Here is a 12,489-nt window from a genome sequence, read left to right as displayed (position 1 = left end):
CGTAATGTGTGGAGTCCCTTAAGAAAACATTTTAATATTCTGGTTTAAAGCAGACACCAATAGATAGTTCTCTTAGTGACAAATCCACAACCAAGGTCTGAGCCATGGTCAAATCAGACAGTTCACTGGCTATCTAGTTACTTGCCTCTATTTGTGGTTTCTGTTTATATATCACTCTTCTTTCAATGGAACTTGCCTCAAGGATGTGGCTATGGCAGAAGTGTCTCCAACTTTCCCTATTCTGGCACTCCCTCTTACCACACTCAATCCCCTGCCTCCTGTTGCTCTCCAATACTCATCCACTCTATTGATCCATTTCACTGGCGGTCCCTCCCTGACACCCCCCCCCCTCAAGATTCAACACTAAGCAACGTTTCAGACAGGTGTGCCATCCTCATTAAGAATGTATTAAAGGCTATTTGTACATTAATTCTGCCCTTTTACACAATCTTCACAAAATCATCCTTATTCATTCTAACAAAATGTCCAAACCATTTCAAAGCACCACACTTCACCCATTCAATCACTCCCTCACTTTGTACCCAAACCAAACCTCACATACATTCATTACTTTCTCCTGACACACCACACACACCTCTTACATACCTCATATATTCTGCATGTATTTGTGATTGCTGTGCCACATTCCACACCCATATCTACCAAGCCTTTTTTGCCACCATTTTCACAATTCTTCCTTTCAAAACTTTCTCCTCCAATGCATCTGTTACCTGTCTGCTCTACACTGTCCTCTCCCTCCACTCCCATAGAACTGTATATAAGTAGACTGGCCAATATGTATATAGGTTATGACTGCTATTGTAGCTGAGATACGAAAAATAAATTAACAAAATATTAATAAATTTAATTAATTTTGACAAGATTTTTTCCATTAACAACTCATTACTTCAGGAAATGCTCCAAACACCTATGCACTCATGTCACCGTTCACACATCCTGCCAAATCCACCTAACACATATGTATACACTCACATGCACACACACACCTCCAAGATCTTCTAATCCCCCTCTCATACCTTTCCACACACCACACCCTACCACAGATCTTTACACCCTGCCAGTCCTCTAACAAGGCTCCAAGGCTATAGGAGTTGGTGGGAGTATAGTAAAAATGTACGGCGCATATAGTGAGTATGGAAAATGCCTTTCAGTGGACCAAAAAATGGCTGATGGTGATGATAATGATGCTAAATGACCCAACAGAAGCATCTTGTGTTCCAGCTTTAACACTTGGCAGCAGGAGATAAAAAAATAATAATAATAATGATATGCCGTGTACTGAGCATTGAAGATATATTTACCATTAAAAGGTTTTATGTAGACCACTCAACACATCTATTCAAGAGGTAATCAGCTTATGTTTCTTATTCGGAAATCAGAAAATCCCCAGCTCTCCTTTTATAAGAAGGGAAAATATTACTTGCATGCTGAACGTATCTATAATTATAGTCTTCCAAATATGTCGAGGCCAGTCTGGCGTAGGCTCCTGCTGGTCCTTTCCTCCCCTCTGCTCTGCCACACAGTCCCAACACCTATCTCTTCCTCTCATATGTAAGCTATAGGTAACACATGAGAGGAAAAGCTAGGTGTTGGGACTATGTGGCACAGCAGAGGGGAGAAATGGACCCGTGGGAGCCAACGGCAAAACGGACTCGACAATTTGGTTTCACTATAGAGAGAAGCAAATCTGTGAAATATAAATTCTTCAAAGTCACATGTGTCATCCAACTCACCACAAACACCCACAAAAAATAAACAATGATCTACAGTAAAATATATATACTTTCAAGTGTCACTCATAAGATACCGTACCTCTCAACCTTACACACACATACAAATAAATAAGTAAATGTAAAATAAAACTTGAGAAAACCAACAGTGGCATAAATAGGGCGGGACCATTCATCTATAACCTCTCTTTTCTCACCTGTCAGTTTTAATTAAATTACTACTTGAACAGGAGACTTAAAAATATAATCAGTATCAACAAATCAACAACCATAACTTGCAACTTGTGAGATTAAGGCCCAGATTCATGTAGCTTTCACCTCTCATCAATTATTTCATAAGACCTCCAAAAAAGATTAATTGCATTCTCATTAGTGTGTTTTTCATGTTCATGGCACGGAACCTTTCCCAAACTACCACCATGGCCATATAACTACCCATGGAAATGCCCACAACTCCTATGAAAGCCTTGTCTAACGTTTGTGCTTGGCTGCCAAAATGTTTAATAATAATGCTCTAAGTGTCTCGCCCTTCGCATGAACATATCTACATCACTCGGAAAATAAGTAAACAAAAAACTGAACCAAGCAACCACTTCCAAGACCACACATTTTCAAGGCAGGGTATTTATAAGCAGCATGTGTATGGATTCTTGCCTCATGGGTTCTCTCTCCTCCTCATGCTTTTGCTTCATACTGGTGGTGAACTCTTTGAACCACACACTCATCCAGCTCCTTCCTGTTTCTTTACCCCCTCATCTTGCGTCACCTCTTCCTCCTCCTTACATGCCTTCATCTCTTCTGCTCCTACTGTTCATCAACTTCCACTTCCTCCTATCCTTATTGTGTCTCCTCCTCCAGTCCTCCTCTTCCTGATTTTTCCATTCATTCACTTTCTTCTTACTGCCATTCTTTTTTTTTTTTTACAGCAGAGGGCATAAAAAAGGTAACAAATGTGAAAAAAAAGCCCGCTACTTAGAATAAAAAAGCCCGCTACTCATAAAAAAAGCCCGCTACTCATAAAAAAAAAGCTCACAACTCATAAAAAAAAGCCCGCTACTCATAAAAAAAGCCCGCTACTCATAAAAAAAGCCCGCTACTCATAAAAAAAGCCCGCTACTCATAAAAAAAAGCCTGCTACTCATAAAAAAAAAGCCTGCTACTCATAAAAAAAAGATCGCAACTCATAAAAAAAGCCCGCTACTCATAAAAAAAGCCCGCTACTTATAATAAAAAAGCCCGCTACTCATAAAAAAAAAGCTCGCAACTCATAAAAAAAGCCCGCTACTCATAAAAAAAGCCCGCTACTCATAAAAAAAAGCCCGCTACTCATAAAAAAAAGCCCGCTACTCATAAAAAAAAGCCCGCTACTCATAAAAAAAAGCCCGCTACTCATAAAAAAAAGCTCGCAACTCATAAATAAAAAGTCCGCTACTCATAAAAAAAGCCTGCTACTTATAAAAAATCTCGCAACTCATAAAAAAAGCTCACAACTCATAAAAAAAGCCCGCTACTCATAAAAAAAGCCCGCTACTCATAAAAAAAAGCTCGCAACTCATAAAAAAAGCCCGCTACTCATAAAAAAAAAGCCCGCTACTCATAAAAAAAGCCCGCTACTCATAAAAAAAGCCCGCTACTCATAAAAAAAGCCCGCTACTCATAAAAAAAGCCCGCTACTCATAAAAAAAGCCCGCTACTCATAAAAAAAGCTCGCAACTCATAAAAAAAGCTCGCAACTCATAAAAAAAGCTCGCAACTCATAAAAAAAGCTCGCAACTCATAAAAAAAAGCTCACAACTCATAAAAAAAGCTCGCAACTCATAAAAAAAGCCCGCTACTCATAAAAAAAGCCAGCTACTCATAAAAAAAAACCAGCTACTTGCTACTCTTGCATCACCTTTTCCTCTTCCTACTGTCCATCCATCCACATCCACCTCCTCCTATCATTATTGCATTCTTCTACATCTTACTTCCACCTCTTTCTACTTTCCCCACTCATGCACCTCTTCTATCTCTTTCAGCACCTCCACATCTCTTCCTCCACTCACCCAATGCGCTTCTTACTCTTATTCCACTTCTGCATTTCCTCCTCCTCCTGCTCTCACTAAATTCAGCTACTTCTGCTTCTCGTCCTCTTCTTCCGTCTCATGCACCTCTTTCTATTCCTTCCTCTTCCTATTTCTCCCTCTTATACACTCCTCCTCCTCCCTTCAAGAAATGCATAATTGAATTCCTCCCTCGGCTGCTTTGGTGATGCGACGTTATAGCAACTTTCCAGCATAATTTTCAAGGAAGGACGATTATTGTTGGTGAAAGCAGGGTGTGTTTAGTCTTGGGAAGCCTGTATGTACGTACACTATTCCTGGCCTTGGCTGTTAGCTGATCTGTGTTCCTGATGTCAAGGCAGCTCAAGGTCAAGAAGAAAAATAGTGCTGCTCCTACAAAGATGATAGTGGAAGTATTCTAAATGGATGGTTGACTTCAGTTGGAGAGGCATACTGACACTTCCCTCCTCAAGGTGTTCAAGTCGAAGGGAAGAGGAAATATGGATGTAGGGAGGCGATTTCAGGGTCCAGAAGCAAAAGAGATGCACAAAGTGATGCTGAACAACAAAAAGAATAAAATCCATGCAAATTTTTTCATTGCTAGAAAATCCTACCTCTTAATCTCAAGATGATGGAAAAAAGATGTGATAGTTAGCTACTAAAGAATAATTTTAAATGTTTTCTTATCATGTAATATTTAACGTATAGTAGGAGGTTTGCAAAGAAGGCTGAGTTAAATTGATTCTGTGTTATGTGAGAGTTTTATCAATGAGGTCAATTTTTTTTGTACCATTGTCTCGCAACACTCGACTGCTGAGCGAAGGTTTTTGTTGCTGCTTGATCTATACTATACATAAATTATTTGCCTAAGATTTCAGATGAGGGTGTGCAATAGTATAAAAATGTCTATAACTATAAAGCTCTTCTCAAATATTAAGAATCAAGACTTACAGAATGAAATCACACACACAGGCAGGAAGGAAAAATTCTAATAAGCGATTATCAACCCTTCTGAGGTGTAGGTGGGAGGAGGTGAGTTAGCAAAGGTGAAAAGGGGTGCTCAAAGAAATAATAGGGGTTGCCACACACAAAAAGAAATAGAGCTCACCACACTGAACTATTAGCAAAACGAACAGCCTAAATCAAGCGATGGTTAAAGCAAAGAGCATTCACGAGAGAAGTAGAAACTGGATACACGTCGATATGGAGGGAGGGAACGACCATGACTTAATCATACAAACAAACTCAATAAGTATACGGTACTAAATTAAAACACACAAAAAAATTCATGCACTCAAATCACACACATACAATCAAATCAACCACACACACACACAAGCACAGTCCACAGGCATCAGACACACCCAGCCCACACAGCACAATACACCCTTGCACTTCCCCGCGCCAACATAATAGGTGTTGCACAAGGCCGCGTCCAGTGACAATGGTGTTGAGTCTGCTTAGTGTAACAGGTACGAATGCTGCTTAGTCACAATACATGACTCGGACTTGCACCGTCACCTAAGTCTCGATGCTTAAGATTTGGCGTGTGATAGGTTCCGTGTCCTTGGCCCATTACTGCTTTCTATTGCTTTTTTCTTGTAGTATTACCCTTCTTATCCTTGAACTCACAGCCAAAGTCATAAATAAAAATAGTGTAGTGGCTGCTTTGTTTCCTCCATTTATGTATCAATATTTCCCAAAGTTGTGGCCTAAAGAGAAGAGTAATTTACCCTGTTCCGGTATATCCTCTCAAGACATTCAATCCTTTCCCTGACAATTCTCTCTCTCTCTCTCTCTCTCTCTCTCTCTCTCTCTCTCTCTCTGAAATATTCCTCCACTCTATAATTTTTCTTCTAATATCTCAGTTTTGATATCCATAGAGTATTTCAACATTTCTTAGTGCTGGGAACAAGTTTTAAAGTTATTTCTCTATTACTGTAAACAATTAACTCACTCCCTACATGAAGGAAGGTTAAAATACTGTATAGAGGTGAAAAAAATATCAGAAGACAGTGAATGATTAAATAATGAGACCTGGCACGCTTTATACAACACCAGATGAGTCATGGGTGTATAGCCCCCCATAAACACTTCCATACCCAGAAGGTAAAAGCTTATCTAATCTTCCTGGGCTCAGAGTAAACAAGGGTCCATAAATCGACTTCCGCTTCTAAGAATTAAAGACTAAAAAACACATCTGTGTATACCTGATGCTAAACAAACTTGCCCACTGATCTCCAATCCCTTCTTGCAATCTTTCTTTTTGATGGTAAAGGAGGAAGCTAAACGGGGGGAAAAAAAAAGGAACACGCTGGTACTAGTTGGTTGGTTGGCTGTTTGTGTTTGTATTTGAAGAAAAAAGTAAAACATAAAGCATAAATCATATTAATCAAGGTAAGACGTTAAAATCAATGGCAAGATTATAGTGATTCTGGGTAGAGGGTGAGGGAGGGTAAAGGGAAAGTTGGGGTGCATAGTGCATACACTATGCTGCAAGTGGCAGTAGTATGGTTACCACGGAAACTAGGATCACGTTTAGAAGCTATATTTCACATTTTCTATTCTATCTATTTCCCTTTAACTGTGAGTAAATATCTTTTAATTTTGGTAATTATGCAGTCTGAGGTAATTACTTCTCACTGCTGAAAATAACCTACGTATGGGAACTACAAAAATAACATATTGGCACTAAATTCTTAACTTATTGCCACTATCTTCACTAAAACAGTAACATACCACTGCAAAATAGTAATCTAATGCCATTAAAGTAGTACATAACCTATTGACACTAAAATAGCAACAATGGCACTAAAATACTAATCTATGTGGGCTAAAACAGTAACCTATCACCACTTAAATAGTAGCCTATCACCAACAAAACAGCAACCTATCACCTCCAAAGATAGTAGTCTGTTACCACTAAAATAGAAATATATGGCAGGGAATATGGAAATGATGGTAGCCTTCACCCCATTCACAGCAACAGCATAGTGTGAAGCATATCACATATATATTTATCATAAGATATTAAATTAAGCAAATCTCACAAAACTAAAGGTATTGCTCCAGTCTTTCACCAACTTCACTTGGTTGGTCAACACTTTTTTTAAATGATTTAGGGGGTGTTTATGGGGATGAATTTACTCAGAATGCGGAGCTCTTTCTAATGGTCAGGGTAAGAAAAGCCATCTCTAGACTGGTGTACTCCTACAATAATACCCTTTTTTCTGATAGTTCTCAACATACTCAACATTTCTTAGTATTGTTTCAGTTGCAAATTACTAATTTCTGCAATATTTTTTTGCGAACTAAAAAGTAAGGTGGGTCAATGGGGGCAAAGCCCCTCATAGCAGGTAGGGCAGTCAAGGGGGGTGAGGCCCCCCTGCTAGAGGTTAGTTTTAATCTAATTTGTTAGATTTAATTAATTTTGATCCTTAAGTATAACCTGTTTTGTCGAGCATGGTGGCAGCATGTTGCGGCAGTGACTGGCGAGAAATGGTATATAGGTAACTAAATGAAGTTGGTGAAATACAAGAAATTTACTAAAACTAAATCTAACCAAACCTAACCTGACTTGACCAAACCTAACTATATCTAACCCGACCTCCCCCTGCCAAAATACAACATGCTAGACTGTACTCAAACTTTATGCATAACTTTTTTTTTTTTCTAGATGCCAATAGTTACTGTACTGCATTCAGAGAAATAAAATACAGCACAACATTAATATTACCCTCCTTGGTGGGGAAATGACTACCATTATTTCCATAATAGCCCATATCACCACTATAGTGGTAACCTATCAATATAAATCACTAAACAGTAAAATATATCACCACTAAATTAGTAACCCATCGCTGCTAAGGACTGATGATAAATCAGTAACCTACCACCACTAACACAAACTTATCACCACTAATACATAAACCAATCACTGATGAAATAGTAATTTGATACTAAAACAGTAACCTATCACTTCAATGTTACCACTTAATCAGATATTCAAATCTCATAACCCTGAGACCAATGGTTAAAAAATTATGAACACTTTAAAATTCATTAGAACAAGTGTCAGCCCTTCAGGTGACTTGGGTGTAATTCTAGAGGAAGAGCAACAGAGACATGGGAAGAGGTCATGAGGAGAAAGAGGAAATATGCATCTGACCTACCTCCTGGACCCTGCACTAGGAGCAGACAAAGAGGAACAGCACAATAGGGAAAGACAGAGGAAGAAAGAACAAAAGGCAGAACAAAGAAGAACAAGAGGAAGGTGAGCTATGAGACCTACCCTCTGTACACTAACCTTTGATGACAAGAGGAACTGTAGGCGAGTTAGAGGAAGGGTAATAAGAGGAAGAAGAAAGATACGAGACTAGAAGAACAAGAGGAACTTCACAAGAGGAAGACGAAAAACAACAAAAAGAGGCAAGAGGAGGAGCAACAAGAGGAAGAGGAAAGACAAGACCAAAGGACAAAAGGAATAACTGAAGTAGACGAAGAGGAGAACAAAAGAAAGAGGCAAGAGGAGAAGGAGCAGCAAGAGGAAGAGGAATGATACATGGATGACCCCCACAGTACCTTACACTAACCTTCCCTTGACCTTTTTTTTTTGGGGGGGGGGGACAGGTGACACACGCACACACGAACACACGTCAGACACACAAAACGACATGACAGCATATTTTTTTTTTTTTTTTTTAGGCTCGACAACCACAAACAACCTTTCCCGTTATTTTAGGCTCAACAAACAAAACCTTTCCCGTTATTTTAAGCTCGACAGCCACAACCTTTCCTCTTTTTTAGCCTCGACATGACAGCCTTTTTTTTCCTCTTTTTTAGGCTCGACATGACAGCCTTTTCTTTCCTTTTTTAGGCTCGACAACCACAACCTTCCCGTTTTTTTAGGCTCGTCAACCACAACCTTTCCCGTATTTTTTCCTCCCTATTCCCACGCGTTAACGGAAGCCTCTCAGCCCTCATCACCTGGTCAGCTCCTCCTTGGGGTGCGCGGGGCCTCCTTCACCTGGGTATGGAGGTGGATCCTTCCCTAATTAACGAGGAAAAGGTAATATTCCCAGAGCCAAACACCTGACATGGCGCACCCCCTCACAGCTCACAAAGGACTGATACGGACGGGCCCCCACACACCGGCTGCCACATAGGGAATATTGAACCAAAATATATCAGTTGCTAATCTTATCGCCTCTTTATGTGGGCGAGGTGGATATACAACTATGATGAAGGTTATGTTGTTGGGTTAGTTAAATGGACACTCGCTGGCAACTCAAACCCCCGATGGAAAGTGTTTTTTTCTCTCTTACTCCTCGCGTATAATCAGATTTACGGCAAGAAATCATTAATCGCTGATCTAATATCCAGTTTTATTTGTGGGCGAGGTGGCTATTGAGGTAAATGAGAAAGGTTGTGGTGTGGTATGGACCCCTAGCTGGCAACTCTGCTCTGAGATTGACAGTCATTTTCAACTCCTGTCCCTAACGTATCATCAGATTTGGGGCAAGAAATCGTTAATTGCTAATCTTAAGTTCCCTTTTATATGTAGGCGAAGTGCGTATACAAACTACATGATGGTTGTGTTGAATTATATAGCACCTGGAAACTCAGTACTCCCATCCCCCCCCTGCCAGACGGTTGATGTCTTTAATTTAGCCTTTTTATCCTCATGTACGATAAAATTGATGTAAAAGAATTCGTCCACTGCTTACATCATCTCTGCTTTGCGTGTCCAGGTGGATATGTGAGTGGCTAAAGGTAATTTCTTGTGCAAATTTAATCATACTTTGGCAACTCGCACCTGCGTGATCAGATGCCAGTGACCAATATCGTACATCATAAGCCAAAATTGTCGTATTAAAACTATGAAATCTATATAATTATGGAGTACTAACATGTCAGTGCAATTAGTTAATGGATATATGCACACTTTTTTATCTTTATACTTTTTTCTGTGGCTTTCAGGAAGGTTTGAGGGTTAGTAGAGAAAAAAAAATATGATAGCGCGAACTCAGTGGAGTTCAGAGCGAGACAGGAACATGTTAATATTACCAATATTAATTATTAATTATTTGTTTTAGTGATGTCAAGTATTTATCTTATATCGTTTGGATGTTATCGTTTATCGTACCACTCATTAATTTTATCGTATTTATTTAATGATCATCGTATAGCTAATCACACTGCTTGGTACTTGGATCAGAGTTGCCAAGGTCACAGAAGTTACCCGCGTACTTCCTCGCTAAAAAATAGCCCCAAAATAGTTCATGAGATAATGTGAACAGATGAAAGTGCTGATATATATTACGGTACATCATGGGTAGATCTTATGAAAGATATGCATATACAAAACCCAAAATACACGTCTTTCTACTACCTATTGTGTAATATATGCGCGGAAATAGCCAATTTAGGTTGGAAATAGCGACCTTGACCACCCCTCTCCCCCAAAAGGTAGTTCAGTCATTTTTCCATATCCTACTCTCCTCCTACACTCGATATTACCCTCATAATACGGAGCAAACTCATAGCGGAAATAAGTGATCATTCGTGACCGTAAGTTAGGCATATTAGTCATGAACCACAACAGGCCGGAAATACCTCAAGCATTGATGAAGAGCTTTAATTACCGGGCAGCTTAGTAAATTTAAAAGGAAAGGGCTAACTACACTTCATTCACTGCATTTTGATGAGGTATATTAAGCTTTTGTGAAGATGGAGGAAAAAAATAAGGTTATGATGAAGCATGATGATAATAATACTCAGATCTTATTGTTAATCAGATATTTGATTCCCTCTGCGTCTTATATAATGTATGTCAGAGTTACAGCCCTCTATAGGATAAAATATTTGTAATCTATCGGCTCTATTAATGCTTCTATTTATTACACAGGTTTTAATATAAATCTTGTATTATTATTATTATTATTATTATTATTATTATTATTATTATTAGTATTAGTATTAGTATTAGTAGTAGTAGTAATCGGATAGGTCGAAGATCATGGCTGTTCATTAATTCCATTGCTTGAAGACACACGTAATCGAGAGATTAATTCCAAGTTCTCCTCATTCTCAAATGTTATACAACGTCTACAGCCTTCTTCCCTATTCCAGGCATGACTATTGGCCTTGTTTAATTAAGTCAGGCAGGTATAAAGCACGGCGCACCTGGTTCACCTTAGAAGAGATATGAACGGTATATTATTATTATTATTGTTGTTGTTGTTGTTGTTGTTGTTGTTGTTGTTGTTGTTGTTGTTGTTGTTATTATCATTATTATTATTATTATTATTATTATTATTATTATTATTATTATTATTATTATTATTATTAGTAGTAGTAGTAGTAGTAGTAGTAGTAGTAGTAGTACTAGTAGTAGTAGAAGTAGTAATAGTATATTATTACTATTATTATTATTATTATTATTATTATTATTATTATTATTATTATTATTATTATTATTATTATTATTAGCAGTAGTACTACTTTATAGTATAGTAGTAGTAGTGCTAGTAGCAGTAGTAGTAGTTTTTTTTTTCTTTTTTTACGTCTTGGCCTATTGCGCCGGTAGGCTTCTTCCCGGTGGATCCTGATGGTCGGTCCAAGGCTTCTTCCCAGAGGGTCCTGATGGTTGGCCCAGCCCGTTCTGCCGCAGGCGAGTGTTTATAGTGGCGCCATCTTGCATTGGCTCATGCTGCCCTCCCGGAGCTCATCTTTAATCCTAGAATCTAGAGTCCGGGTTGATAGGTGGTCTTCTGGACAGCATGTGGGTAGTTTTAAGGATTGAACTCGCGTCACCCTGAACGCGGGGCCGTCTTGCTATCCCGTTCAGTAGTAGTAGTAGTAGTAGTAGTAGTAGTAGTAGTAGTAGTAGTTGTTGTTGTTGTTGTTGTTGTATAATAATAGTAGTAATAGAAGAAGTAGTAGTAGTGGTAGTAGTAGTAGTAGTAGTAGTAGTAGTAGTAGTAGTAGTAGTAGTAGTAGTAGTAGTAGTAGTAGTAGTAACAGTAGTAGTAGCAACAGTAATAGTAGTAGTAGTATAGTATCCCTTCTGAGATGAACAAGGCCAATAAATGTCTGGAATAAGGAAGAATATAAGGCTGAAGACGTTGTATAATATTTGAAAATGAGGAGAACTTGGAATTACTATCTCGATTACTTGTGGCTTCGAGCAAAGGAATTAATGAATAGCCATGATCCCCGACCTATACGATGACTGATATATGTAGCCTATATATAACTTTGAGGGCTATACGCGCATATCAGATAAAATGGCATCTAGGCTACTATAGAGCCTACCAGTAATCACTAATGCTGTCTGGTATATATGAAACCTGAAAACCTGTAAATAAGCTAGCTTTGGTAAAATGTAGGCTGGATAGATTTGTAGCACCGTAGAATGAATTAATACAAATACACTAAAGGAAATAAAACTTTGAAATTACTACATATCATAAAGACTATCTGACATACCTGAAACTCAAAAGAAATTGTGGTAGTAAGGGCCAACAATCACTCAAGGAAATACACCTGCAAGAATACATCATGTTATTTATTTAGTTATGATGGAGTAATAGATTGAATTCTGAGAATCGAGTAGCTGGCACCTCGTCACCCTGAGAACGCCGAGGGTTTAGCGTTCCTCCGCATTCCTCGCGTGTAAACAAACAAACCGCGGC

General features: G+C 38.7%; 1 protein-coding gene across 2 annotated transcripts in view; it reads right to left on the bottom strand.

Annotated features, from left to right (window-relative positions):
• LOC126997945 (E3 ubiquitin-protein ligase ZNRF1-like) overlaps positions 1-9,022 on the bottom strand; it is a 92,309-nt gene extending 83,287 nt beyond the window's left edge. For both annotated transcript variants that reach the window (XM_050859200.1, XM_050859201.1), the window contains exon 1: positions 8,780-9,022. The gene's annotated coding sequence lies outside the window, so the exon portion shown is untranslated. The remainder of the gene's footprint in view (positions 1-8,779) is intronic.
• Between the last annotated feature and the right edge of the window lie 3,467 nt (positions 9,023-12,489).

This window comes from Eriocheir sinensis, chromosome 13, assembly GCF_024679095.1.
Source record: "Eriocheir sinensis breed Jianghai 21 chromosome 13, ASM2467909v1, whole genome shotgun sequence".
Taxonomy (NCBI): Eukaryota; Metazoa; Arthropoda; class Malacostraca; order Decapoda; family Varunidae; genus Eriocheir; species Eriocheir sinensis.
The sequence above is the reverse complement of the archived record's forward strand: the minus strand, read 5'-3'. Positions and strand labels throughout refer to the sequence as shown.